The sequence below is a fragment of the Pseudorca crassidens genome, chromosome X, assembly GCF_039906515.1.
Source record: "Pseudorca crassidens isolate mPseCra1 chromosome X, mPseCra1.hap1, whole genome shotgun sequence".
Taxonomy (NCBI): Eukaryota; Metazoa; Chordata; class Mammalia; order Artiodactyla; family Delphinidae; genus Pseudorca; species Pseudorca crassidens.
In genome coordinates this window covers 5,351,047-5,369,112 of record NC_090317.1, presented here as the reverse complement: position 1 = coordinate 5,369,112, position 18,066 = coordinate 5,351,047, and the positions used below count along the sequence as shown (strand labels likewise).

At 37.5% G+C, this 18,066-nt stretch overlaps 1 long non-coding RNA gene across 50 annotated transcripts in view; it reads left to right on the top strand.

Annotated features, from left to right (window-relative positions):
* The window catches only part of LOC137216978 (uncharacterized), a 155,155-nt gene that overhangs the window by 94,362 nt on the left and 42,727 nt on the right, over positions 1–18,066 (top strand). For 41 of the 50 annotated variants that reach the window (XR_010939921.1, XR_010939941.1, XR_010939924.1 and 38 more), the window contains 2 exons: positions 2,459–2,654; positions 4,397–6,558. This is a non-coding gene — a long non-coding RNA (uncharacterized lncRNA). Of the gene's footprint in view, positions 1–2,458; positions 2,655–4,396; positions 6,559–18,066 lie in introns of those variants that run through there. The other 9 variants (XR_010939932.1, XR_010939934.1, XR_010939933.1 and 6 more) reach the window with 5 other exon arrangements.

Sequence of the window (18,066 nt, the reverse complement as noted above, 5' to 3'; positions counted from 1 at the left end):
AATACAAACACATGGAGGCTAAACAATACACTACTTAATAACGAAGTGATCACTGAAGAAATCAAAGAGGAAATCAAAAAATACCTAGAAACAAATGACAATGGAGACACGACGACCCAAAACCTATGGGATGCAGCAAAAGCAGTTCTAAGAGGGAAGGTTATAGCAATACAATCCTACCTTAAGAAACAGGAAACATCTCGAATAAACAACCTAACCTTGCACCTAAAGCAATTAGAGAAAGAAGAACAAAAAACCCCAAAGGTAGCAGAAGGAAAGAAATCATAAAAATCAGATCAGAAATAAATGAAATAGAAACAAAGAAAACAACAGCAAAGATCAATAAAACTAAAAGCTGGTTCTTTGAGAAGATAAACAAAACTAATAAACCATTAGCCAGACTCATCAAGAAAAAAAGGGAGAAGACTCAAATCAATAGAATTAGAAATGAAAAAGGAGAAGTAACAACTGACACTGCAGAAGTACAAAAGATTATGAGAGATTACTACAGGCAACTCTATGCCAATAAAATGGACAACCTGGAAGAAATGGACAAATTCTTAGAAATGCACAACCTGCCAAGACTGAATCAGGAAGAAATAGAAAATATGAACAGACCAATCACAAGCACTGAAATTGAGACTGTGATTAAAAATCTTCCAACAAACAAAAGCCCAGGACCAGATGGCTTCGCAGGCAAATTCTATCAAAGATTTAGAGAAGAGCTAACACCTATCCTTCTCAAACTCTTCCAAAATATAGCAGAGGGAGGGACACTCCCAAACTCATTCTACGAGGCCACCATCACCTTGATACCAAAACCAGACAAGGATGTCACAAAGAAAGAAAACTATAGGCCAATATCACTGATGAACATAGATGCAAAAATCCTCAACAAAATACTAGCAAACAGAATCCAACAGCACATTAAAAGGATCATACACCATGATCAAGTGGGGTTTATTCCAGGAATGCAAAGATTCTTCAATATATGCAAATCAATCAATGTGATACACCATATTAACAAACTGAATGAGAAAAACCATATGATCATCTCAATAGATGCAGAGAAAACTTTCAACAAAATTCAACACCCATTTATGATAAAAACCCTGCAGAAAGTAGGCCTAGAGGGAACTTTTCTCAACATAATAAAGGCCATATATGACAAACCCACAGCCAACATTGTCCTCAACGGTGAAAAACTGAAAGCATTTCCACTAAGATCAGGAACAAGACAAGGTTGCCCACTCTCGCCACTCTTATTCAACATAGTTTTGGAAGTTTTAGCCACAGCAATCAGAGAAGAAAAGGAAATAAAAGGAATCCAAATCGGAAAAGAAGTAAAGCTGTCACTGTTTGCAGATGACATGATCCTATACATAGAGAATCCTAAAGATGCTACCAGAAAACTACTAGAGCTAATCAATGAATTTGGTAAAGTGGCAGGATACAAAATTAATGCACAGAAATCTCTGGCATTCCTATACACTAATGAGGAAAAATCTGAAAGTGAAATCAAGAAAACACTCCCATTTACCATTGCAACAAAAAGAATACAATATCTCGGAATAAACCTACCTAAGGAGACAAAGGACCTGTATGCAGAAAATTATAAGACACTGATGAAAGAAATTAAAGATGATACAAATAGATGGGGAGATATACCATGTTCTTGGATTGGAAGAATCAACATTGCGAAAATGACTCTACTACCCAAAGCAATCTACAGATTCAATGCAATCCCTATCAAATAACACTTTAAATGTAGTGCAGGTACCTTATAACAGAGTATTATTAAATCTTCCTTTCCATCTCTTGTGACATTGTTGTAATTTACTTCACTTATTCATATGCTATAATCAGTCAGTATATTGTTACTATTTTTACTTTAAACAGTTATCTTTAAACCAATTAAGAATCAGAAAAATAAAAGATTTTACCATACCTTCATTTATTCCTTCTCTGACACTCTTCCTTTATGAAGATCCAAGTTTCTGACCTCTATCATCATTTTCCTTCCCCTTGAAGAACTTCTTTTAACATTTTGTGCAGGACAAGTCTTCTTTTATTTCCCTCCATTTTTGTTTTTTTTCTGAGAAAGACTTCGTTTCATTTCTATAGGATAATTTTGCCAGATATAGAATCTGGATTGGTGTTTTTATTCTTTCAACACTTTAAATATTTCATTCCAGTCTCTTCTTGTTTGCATGGTTTCTGACAAGAAGTCTGATATAACTCTTATGCTTGTTCCCTTGTAAGGTGTTCCCCCTACTCTGTCTTCCTTAAAGATGTTGTCTTTGTATGTGGTTTTCTAAAGTTGGCTAGAGGGAGGCTGGAGCGGGAGGAATGCCATTCCCCAGTTAGGATAAGGTGTGGCAAAGTCTTTTTCCTTGTAGAGTTATGGAGAAGGCTCTAGGCATACTTCACAATGATTTTTCTTTCCCTCCCCCGCCAGATTCACAAGAGGATCTTATTCACATCTTTATTGTGAGAATTTGGTGGATTTCCTGAAATTTGGGGGGTGCCCCTGTGCCTTCAGTCCTCAGAAGTTTCTCACTCTTACAGTAGTCCACATTCTTCCTCCAGCAATTTGTCAAAATTACCAGTTTTGGTGTTCCTACCAGTTTATATTCCAGAGCCTTCTTTTCCAGGTAAGTAAATTACAGCTGTATCTCTCTGGATCTTCCTAAATCTTTAGATTTTGGGGTGGTGGTTTGCCCTGCAACCTCGGTTCTCTAATGGGTCCAAGAAAAGTCATTGATTTTTTTTGGTTTGCCCAGTTTTCTTGAAAGGATGGGAGTGATCACTTCCAAGTTCTTTTCAGAAGACTATTTCAAAATGTATATGAAAAGGCACAGGTCCTAGAATAGCTAAACAATTTTGAAAAAGAAGAAGGAAGTAGAAGGAATCAGTCTACCTGGTTTCAAGACATTATATGGTTACATTAATCAAGACAGTGGGGTTTCGCAGAGGGATAAACACACACATCAGTGGAACAGAAAAGAGAACCCAGAAGTACACCCACACAAATATGTTCAACTGATTTTTGACAAAGTTGCAAAAACAGGTCAATGGAGGAAGGATAGCCTTTTTAATAAATGGTATGGGAGCAACTGAACATCCATAGGCAAAAAAAAAGAAACTTAACCTAAACTTCACACCTTATGCAGACACTATCCAAAAATGGACCATGTAAGTTTGCAAAATGTAAACTATAAATCTTTCAGAAAACAGACATAGGAGAAAATCTTTTGGATCTAGGGCCAGGCAAAGAGTTCTTAGACTTGACACCAAAAGCATGATCCATATAAAGAAAAAAAAAGGTAAATTGGAACTCACCAAAGTTAAACACTTCTGCTCTGTGAAAGACCCTCTTAAAGAGGATGAAAATACGAGCTATAGACTGGGACAGAATATCAGTAAGCCACATATTCGACAAAGAATAAAGAACTCTCAAAACTAAACAGAATAAAGAATAATCCAATTAGAAAATAAGCAAAAAATGGCAATGGGCATTTAACTGAAGAAGATATGTAGATGACAGATAGACACTTGAAAAGATGTTTAACATCACTAGCCATTACAGAAATGCAAATTAATACCATTATTTGATATCACTATATGTCTATTCAAACAGCTAAAATTAAAATAGCGATAATACCAAATGCTGGTGAGGATATGAAGAAACTAGATCTCTTATACACTGCTGGTGGGAAAGTAAAAATAATACAGCCACTCTGGGAAATAGTTTAGTGGTTTCTTAAAAGACTAAGCATAAACTTACCATACAACTCAGCAGTCGCACTCCTGGTCATGTATCCCAGAGAAATGAAAACTTCCATTCATACAAAAACCTGTACATGAATGTTCATAGCAGAGCTATGTGCAATAATGAAAAGGTGAAAATAACCCAAATGTCCCTCAAAATGTGAGTGGTTAAACAAACTATGGTACATCCATTCCATGGAATACTACTCAGCAATAGAAAGAGTAAACTTCAGATACACACAACAACTTGGATGGATATCATGGGCATTATGCTGAGTAGAAAAAGTCAGTCTCAAAAGGTCACATACTGATTGATTACATTTATATAATATTCTCTAAAATGATAAAATTTAAAAACTGGAGAACAGATCTGTGGTGTCCATGGGTTAGGTATGTTGGGAGGAGGGTTGTGACTATAAAGAGGTAGCATGAGGAAGATCTTTGTGGTAATAGAATTGTTCTGTTTCTGATTGTAGAAATTGTTCTGATTGTAGTGGTATTTACAAGAATATACACATGTACCATTGAGGGAAACCGGGTAAAGGGTACACAGAACTTCTCTGTATCACCTTTTCAACTTCATGTGAATCTACAACTATATCAACATAATATTTTTTTTAAATAGTAGCTTTACAGTGGAGAAAACTGGAAGAAATCTCCTTAACCAAGTCATCAAGGCTGACATCACCAGTATGTCATATTGATACCATGTACTTCCTGATACTATGTGATGAGAAAGGTACTTCACTTCTGTGCTATCCTTTCCCAAGATACATAATCCCAATTTAATCATGAGAAAACATCAGACAAACCCAAACTGGGGGACATTCTACAAAGTACGTGACGATCTTTAAAATTGTGAAGGTCGTGAAACACAAGGAAACATTGAGAAATTGCCATAAATTGGAGGCAACTAGGAAGATAGGATGACTAAATGCAGCATAATATTCTGGATTCAATCCTGGAACAGAAAAAGGACATTAGTGGAAAGATTTGTGAGGCACATTATACAAAATAACTGCTCAGTGCTCTTCAAGATCATGAAAGATGTGGAAGGACTGATAAACTGTCATACGTTGGAGGAAACTAAAGAGATATGACAACTAAATGCAACATGGTGTCCTGAATTTGATCCTGGAACAGAAAGTGGACATTACTGGAAACATTAGTGAAATCCAAATAAAATCTATAGTTTAGTTAATAGTATTGTACCTAGGTTAATTTCTTAGTTTTGATAACTGCACTATGGTTATGTAAAATTTTGATGTGAGAAATGCTAAATGAAATGTGTGTGGCAGCTGTCTGTGCTGTTTTCACAACTTTTCTGTAATTTTAAAATTATTTCAAGATCAACTTAAAAGCTAACACCCCCCCTCCCCCCCAGAGATTCTAATGTGTAGTCAGGGCTGAGAACTGCTGCTATCTCATCCATTAGGTCCTGCCTCATGGGTTTCCACTGTGTTCTCCTACTCTCCTCCATCAAAATTGCCCTGCTCTGGAGGGATTTGTTCTCAACTGGCTGCTGGTCTAAATAGAATGAGGGAAAAATATTTCTACCACTATCCCAGTGGGAAACTCATTTCAAAGTTACTAGTATGGGTACTATCCCATCTGCTCTAGCCAGGTGCCTTTGTATAGTAAGCATTTCCACCTGAGAGATTCATTCCTTTGTGTAAAGCATCATTACATCATCATTTTTCAAGCAGCGCTTATGGATACTGGAACATAAATTCAATAAGAATTATGAGTCATGTGAATTGGTATATCAGGGCATTTTCTACAACACCACAAAACACTGGGCATCTGTGGAGGAGAGAGCTAAATTTGTCTAGAGTTCGCCACAATCCATTTTAACTCTCTAAACAGAGAAGGCCAGTCCTTGGTGGGAGGCAGGAGGCTGGCACTGTGGGTAGTTAGAGCCAGGTAATTCAAGACAGCACTCAGAGCGTGATTCTCAGGTCTTAGATAACTGCCTAAGGTAGAGAGATGGTCGACATCTTGGATAGCGAACTCCTGTTGCTATGACAGCTTCCGGGAGCACACTTGTCTCATCGGAGTCTGGGGCTTATTCAGTTGGCTCCGCCCTCTCCTGGAGTGCTCTGTTTCTTAAAAGGGACTTGCCCTTTATTTTGCTAGGATTAGTCATTATGGGTTGGTGAATTGCCCTTTCCCCGCCTCCACCCCAGCTTTTCATCTGCACCCTAGAAGGGAGGCTTGTGTCTTTGGGCCTGCTGAGAGTCCTCCAAGAGAGCTGAGCTGAGAGAAAATTAAGAACAGCTGGGGGTAGACACAATGACATCATGTGCCTCTAGCATAAAAAGCAGCTCACAAACTCTGATTCAAGGAGAGAAAAATAATGGGAACTGGAGAAAGGGGCTGAGACTTGGGAACTATGCAAAGGCTGATTACCGGGGAAGACAAGAGAGATTAAGCTGGGAGCACAAGAGCTAGCTGAGCTATTGGAACTCTTAGTAAGGACCTATTAATCTAGTATTTAGCACTTGGAGTCTATAGATTTAGCAGCTAAAACTAAATGGGAACAGATTGGTGAAAGCTGTGAAAATGCCCTGAGGTAGTCTATAGCTAGGAGTAATAAAGGAAATGGTTAGAAACTGAGCTTTATTGCAGAGTAACTTGCAAATTGGACTCTTTGCATATACTTTCCTCTTTTCTCAATTATTCTATAGGAAGTTGCATGGTTTACACATAAAAGTAAATTTATTGGTGTGCATGTATCTTTTCAAATTAGTGTTTTTGTTTTGTTCGAATAAATACCCAGGAGTGGAATTGCTGAGTCATATGGTAACTCTATTTTTAGTTTTTTGGAGAAACTTCCATACTGTTTTCCACAGTGGCTGCACCAATTTACAGTCCCACCAACAGTGTACAAGGGTTCCCTTTTCTCCATATCCTCACCAACATTTGTTATTTGTGTTCTTTTTGATAATAGCCATCCTGACAGGTGTGAGGTGGTATCTCATCATGGTTTTGATTTGCATTTCCCTGATGATTAACGATATTGAGCATCTTTTTATGTGCCTGTTGGCCATCTGCATATAGCAGTATTATTTACAATAGCCAGGACATGGAAGCAACCTAAGTGTCCATCAACAGATGAATGAATAAAGAAGATGTGGCACATATATACAATGGAATATTACTCAGCCATAAAAAGAGTGGAATTTTGCCATTTGCAACAACATGGATGGACTTGGAGGGTATTATGGTAAGTGAAATAAGTTAGAGAAAGACAAATACTGTATGGTATCTCTTATATGTGGAATCTAAAAAATACAACAAACTAGTGAATATAACAAAAATGAAGCAGAGTCACAGATATAGAGAGCAAACTAGTAGTTACCAGTGGGGAGGGGAGACAGGCAATGGATGGGGGAGTGAGAGGTACAAACTATTAGGTGTAAGATGGGCTCAAGGATGTATTGTACACCACGGGGAATATAGCCAATATTTTGTAATAACTGTAAATGGAAAGTAACCTGTAAAATTGTATAAAAAGTAAAAAAAAATTCTTTTAAATAGCTTCACAACTGATTATTATAGTGTTTCTAATTCTCATATTTACATGATTCAAACATTTCCAAACACAGATTTAAGGGCACAAGGTGGGTGTGGAGAGTTGGATCAATAGTTTGGAATAAAAAGAACTGTTTTTTGGTTGTCTTTTTACAAAAGTAAATTTATGTATTTTTTTTTCTAAAGCAGTAGATTCCTCTACATAAAATACTGATGTTTCTTTGGAATGGTATATCCGTATGAGACTGAATGATAGACTTGTACAGCTTGAAGGGACCTTAGAGATGATGCAGTTCAACCCTAATTCTACAAATGAAGAAATTGAAGCCTAGAGAGTTAGGTGATGTGTCCAAGATCACACAACTATTATGTGACAGAATTGTGGTTGGAGCTTAGTTCTACTAATTCCCAGGAAAGTGCTATTTTCACCCCACTTTTTTAATTTAGTGCAGCCATGCCCAAAGAGAGTCCAAACTTCTGTCAGTGGTTATCATAGGTGAAAAGCAGAGCCCCTCAGGTGAATTCTGCCTCTACTGAATTTTCTCAGAAACCTTAATGTATTAAGCATGATGTGGAAAAGTTTGTTTCTTTGGATGGGTGAATAAACCCCTGGAAGGATGAATGTATAACCTAAACCTAACAGAATGAGAGTGGAGTCACTAACATTAATCTGAGAAATCTGATTGAAACTTATAACAAAGGTGGTCTGCCCAATCAAAAAAGAAAACTGCTGTGGTAACCTTAGGAGTTACTGAGCATTGATCCTCTTAAATAACATAACTTATGAGTGCAACTATTCCAAAACAAAGACAACAAACTTAACAGACTTTACCAGACAAAGCAAACTTAATAAACTAGTCAAAACAATAATTGAAAACAAACTAATACCATTGAAGAGCTAAGGGAGCATATTGGTAACATGAAGCAAAAATAAACAGTTACAAAGAAGAATCATCTAGAAATATCAGCTATGAAAAATATGAGTTGAAATAAAGAACTTGATGGTGGGGGGAGGTTAATAACAAGATGGGTACAAATGAAGAAGACATTAATGAGCTAAAATAATAATTGAAAAATACGAAAAAAATCCTTCAGAAACATGGAAGATGTAGAAGATGGAAAGAGAAGTGTCACATCAGTTTAATAAGAACCCAAGAATGAGAGAAAAAAGAACTGGAGAGGAGTTAAGCATTTGAAGAAATAAAGACCAAGAATTCCCCAGTCTTAGTGGAATATGGATGACTTCAGTTTGAAAAGATTCAGAGTTTGCTAAACAGGATATATAAGGTAAACCTATATCTAGATACATTCTAGTACATTTTTTTAAATATCAAAGACAGAGAGAAGGGACTTCCCTGGTGGTGCAGTGGTTGAGAATCCGCCTGCCAGTGCAGGGGACATGGGTTCAATCCCTGGTCTAGGAAGATCCCACATGCTGCAGAGCAATTAAGCCCGAGCGCCACAACTACTGAGCCTGCGCTCTAGAGCCCATGAGCCACAACTACTGAGCCCACGTACCACAACTACTGAAGCCTGTGTGCCTAGAGCCCGTGCTCCGCAACAAGAGAAGCCACTGCAATAAGCCCGCACACCGCAACTAGAGAAAGCCTGCACATAGCAACAAAGACCCAACACAGCCAAAAATAAATAAATAAGTAAATTTATTTTAAAAAAAAAAAGACAAAGAGAATACTTCCTAGCAAGAAAAAGCAGATCATCTACAAAGGAACAAAATCATACTGATGTCTCAGTACTCAAAATACAAGAAGACAGGGGAGTGTTAATTTTCAGTGTTGAGGGGAAAGAACTTGGAACCTAGAATTTTATACCCAGCTAAATATTATTTAAATGTAAGAATGAAATATTGTCAGGCATTCAGGGCCTCAGAAAGTTTACCCCACAAAGACTCTCTTTGAAATAAGTCCAATAAGACAGTACCTATAATAAATATAAATGGGCAGACTTCCCCAGAAGCCTCTCACAAAGTTCCCTTTAATTTCTCAGATCTATCAACACTCCTCTTACTTTGGTCACATCTCCAGGATTGAGTTTATTTGGAGGGAGCCAGTGTCTGAGGTTTGTGGGCTATTTTGTACGATCCTCAAGTGGCTCATTTCTGCTTTTGTTACAGTCTTTTCTTCCCTGTTAAACTTGCAAATTACCGAGGACACAACATTATTCATTTCTGTATTTCCAGTAGTACTTGTCACAGGGCTCTGTATATGGTAGGTATTCATTAAATGTCTATGCCAGGAAGGAAGGGAGAAGAGAGGGAGGGAGAGAATTTTGAGGCTGGAACATGAAGCTAGGGTTGTTTCTATTCAAGAGAATAGCTGTTCTGTCCCATTTTTGTGACATCCTAATGTGTGTCAATATATTGCACTGCTGTGGACCATGTTTCCTGTGTTAAGTCTGACTGTGAAAGACTCAAAGATAATTGAGCATTATTAATTTCACTAACATAATATTAAAGGCAACCTGCTTACTTTAACTCCACTTGAATTGACCACTTACTTGGTTTTCCATGGCCCTCAAACTCCCTCTGAGTCATTAACGATGGAGAGTGATATACTCGCACGCCAGTAAACATTCCCAAGTCAGGAGTAAGAAGGGAAAATAACCCACAAAGCTTTGTTTGGTCTGGAATCTGTCAGTGCATCTCCACAGAGCTGGTGGAGATCTCTCTTCCTCCCTCTTCAGGGAGGCAGTTCTTTTTGCTCATCTGTGACTGTATGACGAGTGCCCATTGAGGCCATATGGGTAATGCACACCTGTCGGCATCCAAACCCTAAGAACTCAGCATTGACTCAGATACCTTTAACTTTCAGGGAAGAGTTGGGTGAGTGTTGTTCACACTTTTCTTTCCCTTGGCATTACTTGCTGGTGTTTCGAGGCAGGCAGAGCAAGAGATACCAGGGCTGAGAGGGGCATCAGAGTTATTCCTTTATTCCTTCCAATAGGCAAATGTCATCTTTCCCATCTACCTAAAAAGCATTTGCATATGTTTGCTTGTGAACTGTTTTTCAAGCTCTCCATGGTTAACAAACACCAAAGAAAGGGATCTGGACAGACAGAAAATGACAGTAGCAGGCCCCCAAAACACATATATGACACATGCACATCTTGGAGGCCCACATTGTCATAGGCAGCAAATGTCAACAGAGTTCCTCCCCACCATCCTCTGCTCTGTGCTTTCTTACCCCTGATTCAGTTATCGGTCATGTTGAGTTGAGGTTGTTAGCAGAAACTTGGCACCTGGAATTAATCGAGTTATTGCTCAGATACTTGGAATTCTTACTAAAAATTCTAGAAAATCATGTAACATTTGGGCATTACGTGGATTTAATTCAGTAAATAGTCACGGAGCACCTGCTCAGTTCAGGCTCAGTGTGAAGGAGGTGCCAGCGGAGGAGTGCAAATGAACTGGACATTCAGAGCAGGGATAGAATATGTCCTAGTGGAACAAAAGGAAAGACTTCCTGAGAAGGTGGCTTTGGGGACTGGCCTTAAAGAACAGATAGAATTTCTACAGGCGGAGGCATTCTAGGAGGCAAGAACACCTTGAGTAAAAGTAACAAGGTGAGAATCACAGGATCCATTTAGGACTTGTAGTAGTCTCCATGTATTGAGTCATTAGTTTGTGCCACGCGTAACGTTAAGTGCTTTGCATGCATTCTCTTGTTTAATTGCCACTCACGGCAATCACATTAGTTACAGACAGTATCATCCCTACTGTACAAATCAGGAGACTTAGGCTCACAGCAATTAAGTAACTTGGTCACCAGCTAAGAGATGGCAGAACAGGAATTCAGACCAGGTCTGTTGGGCTCCAAAGCCTAAGTTCTTTTTTCCTTTCCTCCCTCCCTCCCTCCTTTCCTTCCTTCCTTCCTTTTTCAAGTTTTATTGAGATATAATTGGTATATAACATTGTATTGATTTAAGGTGTACAACATGGTGATTCAATATATGTGTATACTGCAACGTGATTACCAGAATAAGTTTAGTTAACATCCATCACTTTACCACTAAGCTCTATGCCTCAGAAATAAACATGTGACTGGAGAGAAAGGTTAGGGCCATGCTGTGGAGAGCTTTAGATGTTAAGTGAAGGATCCTGAACTTAAGATGGCAGATTGTAAAGTTAAAGGGAAAGGGATTTGTCGGTAACAAGAAGTGGTCAGTAAGGGGTCAACAGATAAGAGACCAATGAACAGCTTCAAAACCTCACTTCTTTCCTCATTTGTTCTTTCCCTTCCTGGGAGGGGAATGGGCTAAGTAGGAGAGGAACCTCTCTGTTCCTCTTAGGGCTCTTGTGTAGAATTTCCTTTTGAAAAAATTTTTATTTTTGGTCCTTTTTGTTCTGCCCAAATTTTTGCCACTCTATATAGTCTTATTGCTGAGAAAGGAGGGTCAGAATTTGAACTTCTGTGTCTAACTGGAAAACTGGACTGCTTAAATTTCATTTCTTTTTTGTTTCTTTGGCTGCACCACGTGGCTTGTGGGATCTTAGTTCCCCGACCAGGGATCAAACCTGGGCCCTTGGCGGTGAAAGCGTGGAGTCCTAACCACTGGACCACCAAGGAATTCCTTGGACTGCTTAAGTTTCAGTTCCAATTGTGTTACATTGGATAACTGAAGCCCCTCTTATCTTTTATAAATTAATTCTTAAGATTAGTTTGGATGTTTTATGTAATTTATCCTCAGTCATAAAAAGAGGATTCATTAATTTCCCATGGATATAATCTTCCTTTTCACTCTCATCCAGAAACTAGAAAGGCCTCCTGCCCTCACTTGGTTACTAGTTACCTCTTTTACCCACCTTGACTTGGGATCCTAAAGGAGCAAGGTCTTGAGGTCTTTAGACCTTCCAAGCTGCAGTCCAATTCTTGACCTTCCACATGAAAGATAACCTGAGGAACCCTTAATGAATTTGGTGCTGGTTCAGGCAGAAACTTAAAAAAAGATTTTATTTTGAAATAATTTTAGACTTCCAAAAACTTCCAAAAATAGTACATAGAGTTCACTTCATCCAGCTTCACCATATGTTAACACCTTATATAATCATAGTAAAACTTCAAAACCAGGAAATTAACATTAATAAAATATTATTAACTAACTTACAGACCTTATTCAAATTTCACCAGTCCTTTTTCTGTTTGGGGATCTAATCCATGATCCCACTCTAATCTGGGAAGAGTTCCTCAGTCTTTCTTTGTCTTTCATGCCCTTGACACTTTTGAAAAGTACTCATCACTTATTTCATAGATTGTTCTTCAGTTTGGGTTTGTCTGATGTTATCTTATGATTATATTGAGTTTATGCTTTTCTGGCCAGAATACCACAGAAGTATGTGTGCCCTTCTCAGTGCATCGTATCTGGAGGTTCATGATATCTATGGTATTGGTGATATTAACTTTGATCATTTGGTTAATGGGGTGTCTGCTGGTTTCTCCACCCTAAAGTTACTGTTTTTCCCTTTGTAACTAATAAGAATCTTGTGGAGAGATACTTTGAGACTATGAAGATATCCTATTTATCATTATGCTTTTGCCCACTAATTTTTGCATCTCTCCTCTTTCTTAAACACCATGAGTTCACACTGATATCTCTAATTCCAACCTAACAGCACAGGGCTCATCCTAACCTCCCTCCTTCCCTTATTTTTTTAAAAATTTTTATTGAAGTATAGTTGCTTTACAATGTTGTGTTAGTTTCTGCTGTACAGCAAAGTGAATCAGTTATACGTATACATATATCCCCTCTTTTTTAGACTCTTTTCCCATATAGGTCACCACAGAGTACTGAGTAGAGTTCCCTGTGCTATACAGTAGGTTCTCATTAGTTATCTATTTTATACATAGTAGTGTATATATATCAATCCCAATCTCCCAATTCATCCCACCCCACCCTTCCCCCTTGGTATCCATACATTTGTTCTCTACATCTGTGTCTCTATTTCTACTTTGCAAATAAGTTCATCTGTACCATTTTTCTAGATTCCACATATAAGCCATATTATACAATATTTATTTTTCTCTTTCTGAGTTACTTCACTCTGTATGACAGTCTCTAGGTCCATCCACGTCTCTGCAAATGGCACTATTTCATTCCTTTTTATGGCTGAGTAGTATTCCATTGTATATACATACCACATCTTCTTTATCTATTCCTCTGTCAATGGACATTTAGGTTGCTTCCATGACCTGGCTATTGTGAATAGTGCTGCAATCAACATTGGGGTGCATGCATCTTTGTGAATTATGGTTTTCTCCGCATATATGCCCAGGAGTGGGATTGCTGGGTCATATGGTAGTTCTATTTTTAGTTTTTTGAGGAACCTCCATACTGTTCTCCATAGTGACTGCACCAATTTACATTCCCACCGACAGTGTAGGAGGGTTCTCTTTTCTCCACATCCTCTCGAGCATTTATTGTTTATAGATTTTTTGATGATGGCCATTCTGACCGGTGTGAGGTGATACCTCATTGTAGTTTTGATTTTCATTTCTCTAATAATTAGTGACGTTGAACATCTTTTCATGTGTTTTTTGGCCAACTGTATGTCTTCTTTGGAGAAATGTCTATTTAGGTCATCCACCCACTTTTTCATTGGGTTATTTATAGTAAAAAACTACAGTAATCAAGACAGTATGGTACTGGCACAAAAACAGAAATACAGATCAGTGGAACAGGATAGAAAGCCCAGAGATAAACTCACACACCTATGGTCACCTAATCTATGACAGAGGAGGCAAGAATATACAGTGGAGAAAAGACAGTCTCTTCAGTAAGTGGTGCTGGGAACACTGGACAGCTACATGTAAAAGAATGAAATTAGAACACTCCCTAACACCATACACAAAAATAAGCTCAAAATGGATTAAAGACCTAAATGTAAGGCCAGACACTATAAAACTCTTAGAGGAAAACATAGGCAGAACACTCTATGACATAAATCACAGCAAGATCCTTTCTGACCCATCTCCTAGAGTAATGAAAATAAAAATAAAAATAAACAAACGGGACCTAATGAAACCTAAAAGCTTTTGCACAGCAAAGGAAACCATTAAAAAAATGAAAAGACAACCCTCAGAATGGGAGAAAATATTTGCAAACGAAGCAACCGACAAGGGATTAATCTCCGAAATATACAAGCAGCTCATGCAGCTCAATATCCTTCCCTTATTTTTTAACTCCTCTCTCCAACAGTGAGAAAGCTGACACTCATTATCTAAAATACATTCACATATTTGATCAACCCTAATATATAGTGTTCTCACCTCCCTTCTTTTCACCCTGTTCCTGCCTACGCCCCATAGGTAAGCAAGCTCATTCACTTCTGGTTTACCATTTCTGTATTTCTTTTTGTACAAATGAGCAGATACCTGTAAATTTTCTTATATCCCATACTTTCCTACATGAAGGATAACGTACTATAGAAACTCTTTTACAATTTGCTTTTTTCTCACTTATCCTGGAAATCACTCCATTTCAGTTCATAGAAATCCTTCTTATTCTTTTATTACAGTTGCATTGGAACTCCCTTATGTGGATATAGCATAGCTTATTCAAACATTCTTCTATGTATGGGCATTAGGGTTTTTTCAACATTTTGAAATCACAAACAATGCTGCAATAAAAAACCTGGTATGTATGTATTTTTGTACTGTCAGAGGTGTAGCCTCATGGGTAATTCTTAGAAGTAGGATTGCTGGGTCAAAAGGTAGATGCATGTTAGTTTTGTTTGTTAGCTATTGGCAAATTCTCCTCCACGAGAATTGTACCAATGCGCATTCCCATCAGCAATGGTTGAAAGTGCCTGTTTCTCTGCAGTCTCACAAATAAAATTGTTCTCATACTTTTAAATTTTCATCAATCTGATAGGTGAGAAATGGTACCTTGGTGTTGTTTTAATTTGCATTTCTCTAATTTTGAGTGAGTTGAAACATCTTTTCATATGTTAAGGGATATATATTTGTGAATTATCTGTTCATGCCACACCCCCTTTTACTGCCAGGTTTTTGGTCCTTTGTCCCTCAATTGTTGAATATTTTTCGTATTTTAGGAAACTAGCCTTTTGTGATATATGCTACAAATATTTTCTCCCAGTTTATCAACTTTCCTTTTACTTCATTTTTAGTGCTTTCTGTTGTGCAAAGATTATTTGCTTTTATGCAGTCCAATTTGTCAGTCTTTTGTTTTCACTGGATTTTTAGTCATAGTTATAAAACCTTTCCCTGCCTCATAGATAAAGAGGAATTTACACATTTTCTTCTAGTACTTGTATGGTTTCATTTTTTACATTTAGATCCCCCCCTTTTTTTCCTAGTTTATTCTCATGTATGGTGTGAGGTATGGATCTTATTTTATAGTTTTCCAATGGTCCCTGCACTGTTTATTTAAAAAGTGACTTGAAATGCCATCTTCATCACTGAGATTGATGATTTGAGATGCCAGTTTCATACTAAATTTCCATATATGCTTGAGTCTATTTCTCAATATCTCTTAAATAAGGTGATGTTTATACCCAGCCTCTCTCATTGCCTGGCATGTAGCAAGTGTCCTGCAACTAGTAATTTCCATAAGAAGCAGAATATGTAAGAACTGGAAAGCCAGAATATGGGGAAGTGACAGTCATTGTTAAATCTGATAGTCTGATGGTGGGAGCTTCAATACCATGCAGTTCAGGGCTTAATCCAGAATCTCTCTAGTCAGGAGACTGGGCCAGAAGCAGATGGTACTTTGGAGACTTTTGGGATATTGAGGAAAGCTCACTTTTGGTATGCTTGGCCTGAGATTCCTGTAGTCTGCCCAACTACTGTTGTTGGTTGGCTTTCTTTTCCTTTAAAAACGCTGTCTTTTGGTACATTGGGATCAGTAAATCCTACAAATGGACCACTATGGGAGGATATTCAGTTCTGTATTTATTGTCTTCTGGAAAACTCATGATGCAGTAACTGCAAAGACATATACTAGTCACTCCATTACGAAAACTCCCACCTCCACAACACCATGTGTATCTCATGTATTTTATTTTCTATATTTATGATGCTTTGATATTGTGGACCCAGGGCAGGACTGACCCTACCAGAATTAGCTAATCTGGGATAAACAACTTACATACAGCACATCTTTGATATGCAAACCAACTAATCTTGAGTCCATACCCCATCCTCCTCCTTTTATCAGGCTTCCACAGTCCAGGACACTATCTCTCTGCCCTAAATCATCCCAGAGCCAGGTGCTAGACAACTAAGAACCACCCCTATAGCCCAGAGCCTGCCAAAATTACTCAAACTATCCAATCCTAAAGCTGCCCTTCTTGCTTGACCTGTTTCTCCCATCCATCTCTTGGGAAACCACAGTAAAGGCTTTTGCCCACACTTTCCCCTCACTTCTTTTGCCTGATGGCTGACCTTGGTGGTTCCCTGTGTGGCCCTGTGTGGTGTGCCATGTCCCCTTCTTGAGAACTGTGAGTAACAAACTATCTTTTCAATGGCAGTTGTCTCCTGATCTGTTTGCCTAGCTATACCTGAATAATAATAAAACCTACATTTTAAAACACCATAACAATGTAATCAACAAAACCCAGAGTGTGGGGAATTCTTCAGCACAAATTGCTTAAATTTTTACTAATTTAATTAGTTTAAAATATGTTTTGTTATTGTTGCAATTTTGCATTCTTTGGTTACTAGTGAGACTGAATTTCGCATACTTGTTTAGTAGTTCTGGTTCTTCCTGTGAAGAAGTAAATTGTCTCTTCTTGTCCTTTGACCGTTTTATTTAGAATGTGTTTTAAAGCAAACTGGATCAAAATGATTCACAGATTTAAACGTAAAATATTAAACTTTTAGAGGAAAAAAATATACAGATCTGGGATTTGGTGAAAAATTCTGAGACTTGATACCAAAACCATGATCCCTAAAACGAAATATTTATAAATTGTAACCCATCAAAATTAAACTTAAAAAATTAAAACAAAACAAAATTTAAAACGTTTGCTCTGTGAAAAACAATGCTAAGAAAACAAAAGACAAGCTACAGACTGGGAGAAAATATTTGCAAACTACGTATCCAATAGAGGACTAGAATCTAGGATATATAAAGACCTCTCAGAATTCAACAGGAATAAAACAAATAATCCAATTAGAAAATGGGCAAAATATATGAAGAGACATTTCACTGAAGAGGATCCACAGATGACAGATAATCACATGAAAATACATTAAACATCGTTAGGTATCAGGGAATGCAAATTAAAACCATAATGAGATAACACACTCTTACCATTTGCTCATGCCAGGTTCCTACTATATTATATTATGTTATATTACATTATATTATATCATATCATATTATATATTCACTCATTAAAAAAACCATAATGAGATATCACTACCTACCTATTAGTATGGCTATAATAAAAAATAGTGATAACACCAAATGCTGATGAGGATATAGAGAAACTAGAATTCTCATACATTGCTTGTGAGAATGTAAAATGATAGTCATTCTAGAAAAAATGTATGACAATTTCTTATAAAACTAAATATGTAAGTACTATATAACCTGGCAATTGTACTTGAGTATTTATCCCAGATAAATGAAAACTCATGCTCGTGTAAAAACATGTACACAAATATTCATAGTAGCTTTATTCATAATAACCCCAAACTGGAAACAACCCAAATGCCCTGCAGTGGGTGATAAGTAAGCAAGCCATGGTACATCCATGCCATGGGATACTACTCAGCAATAAAA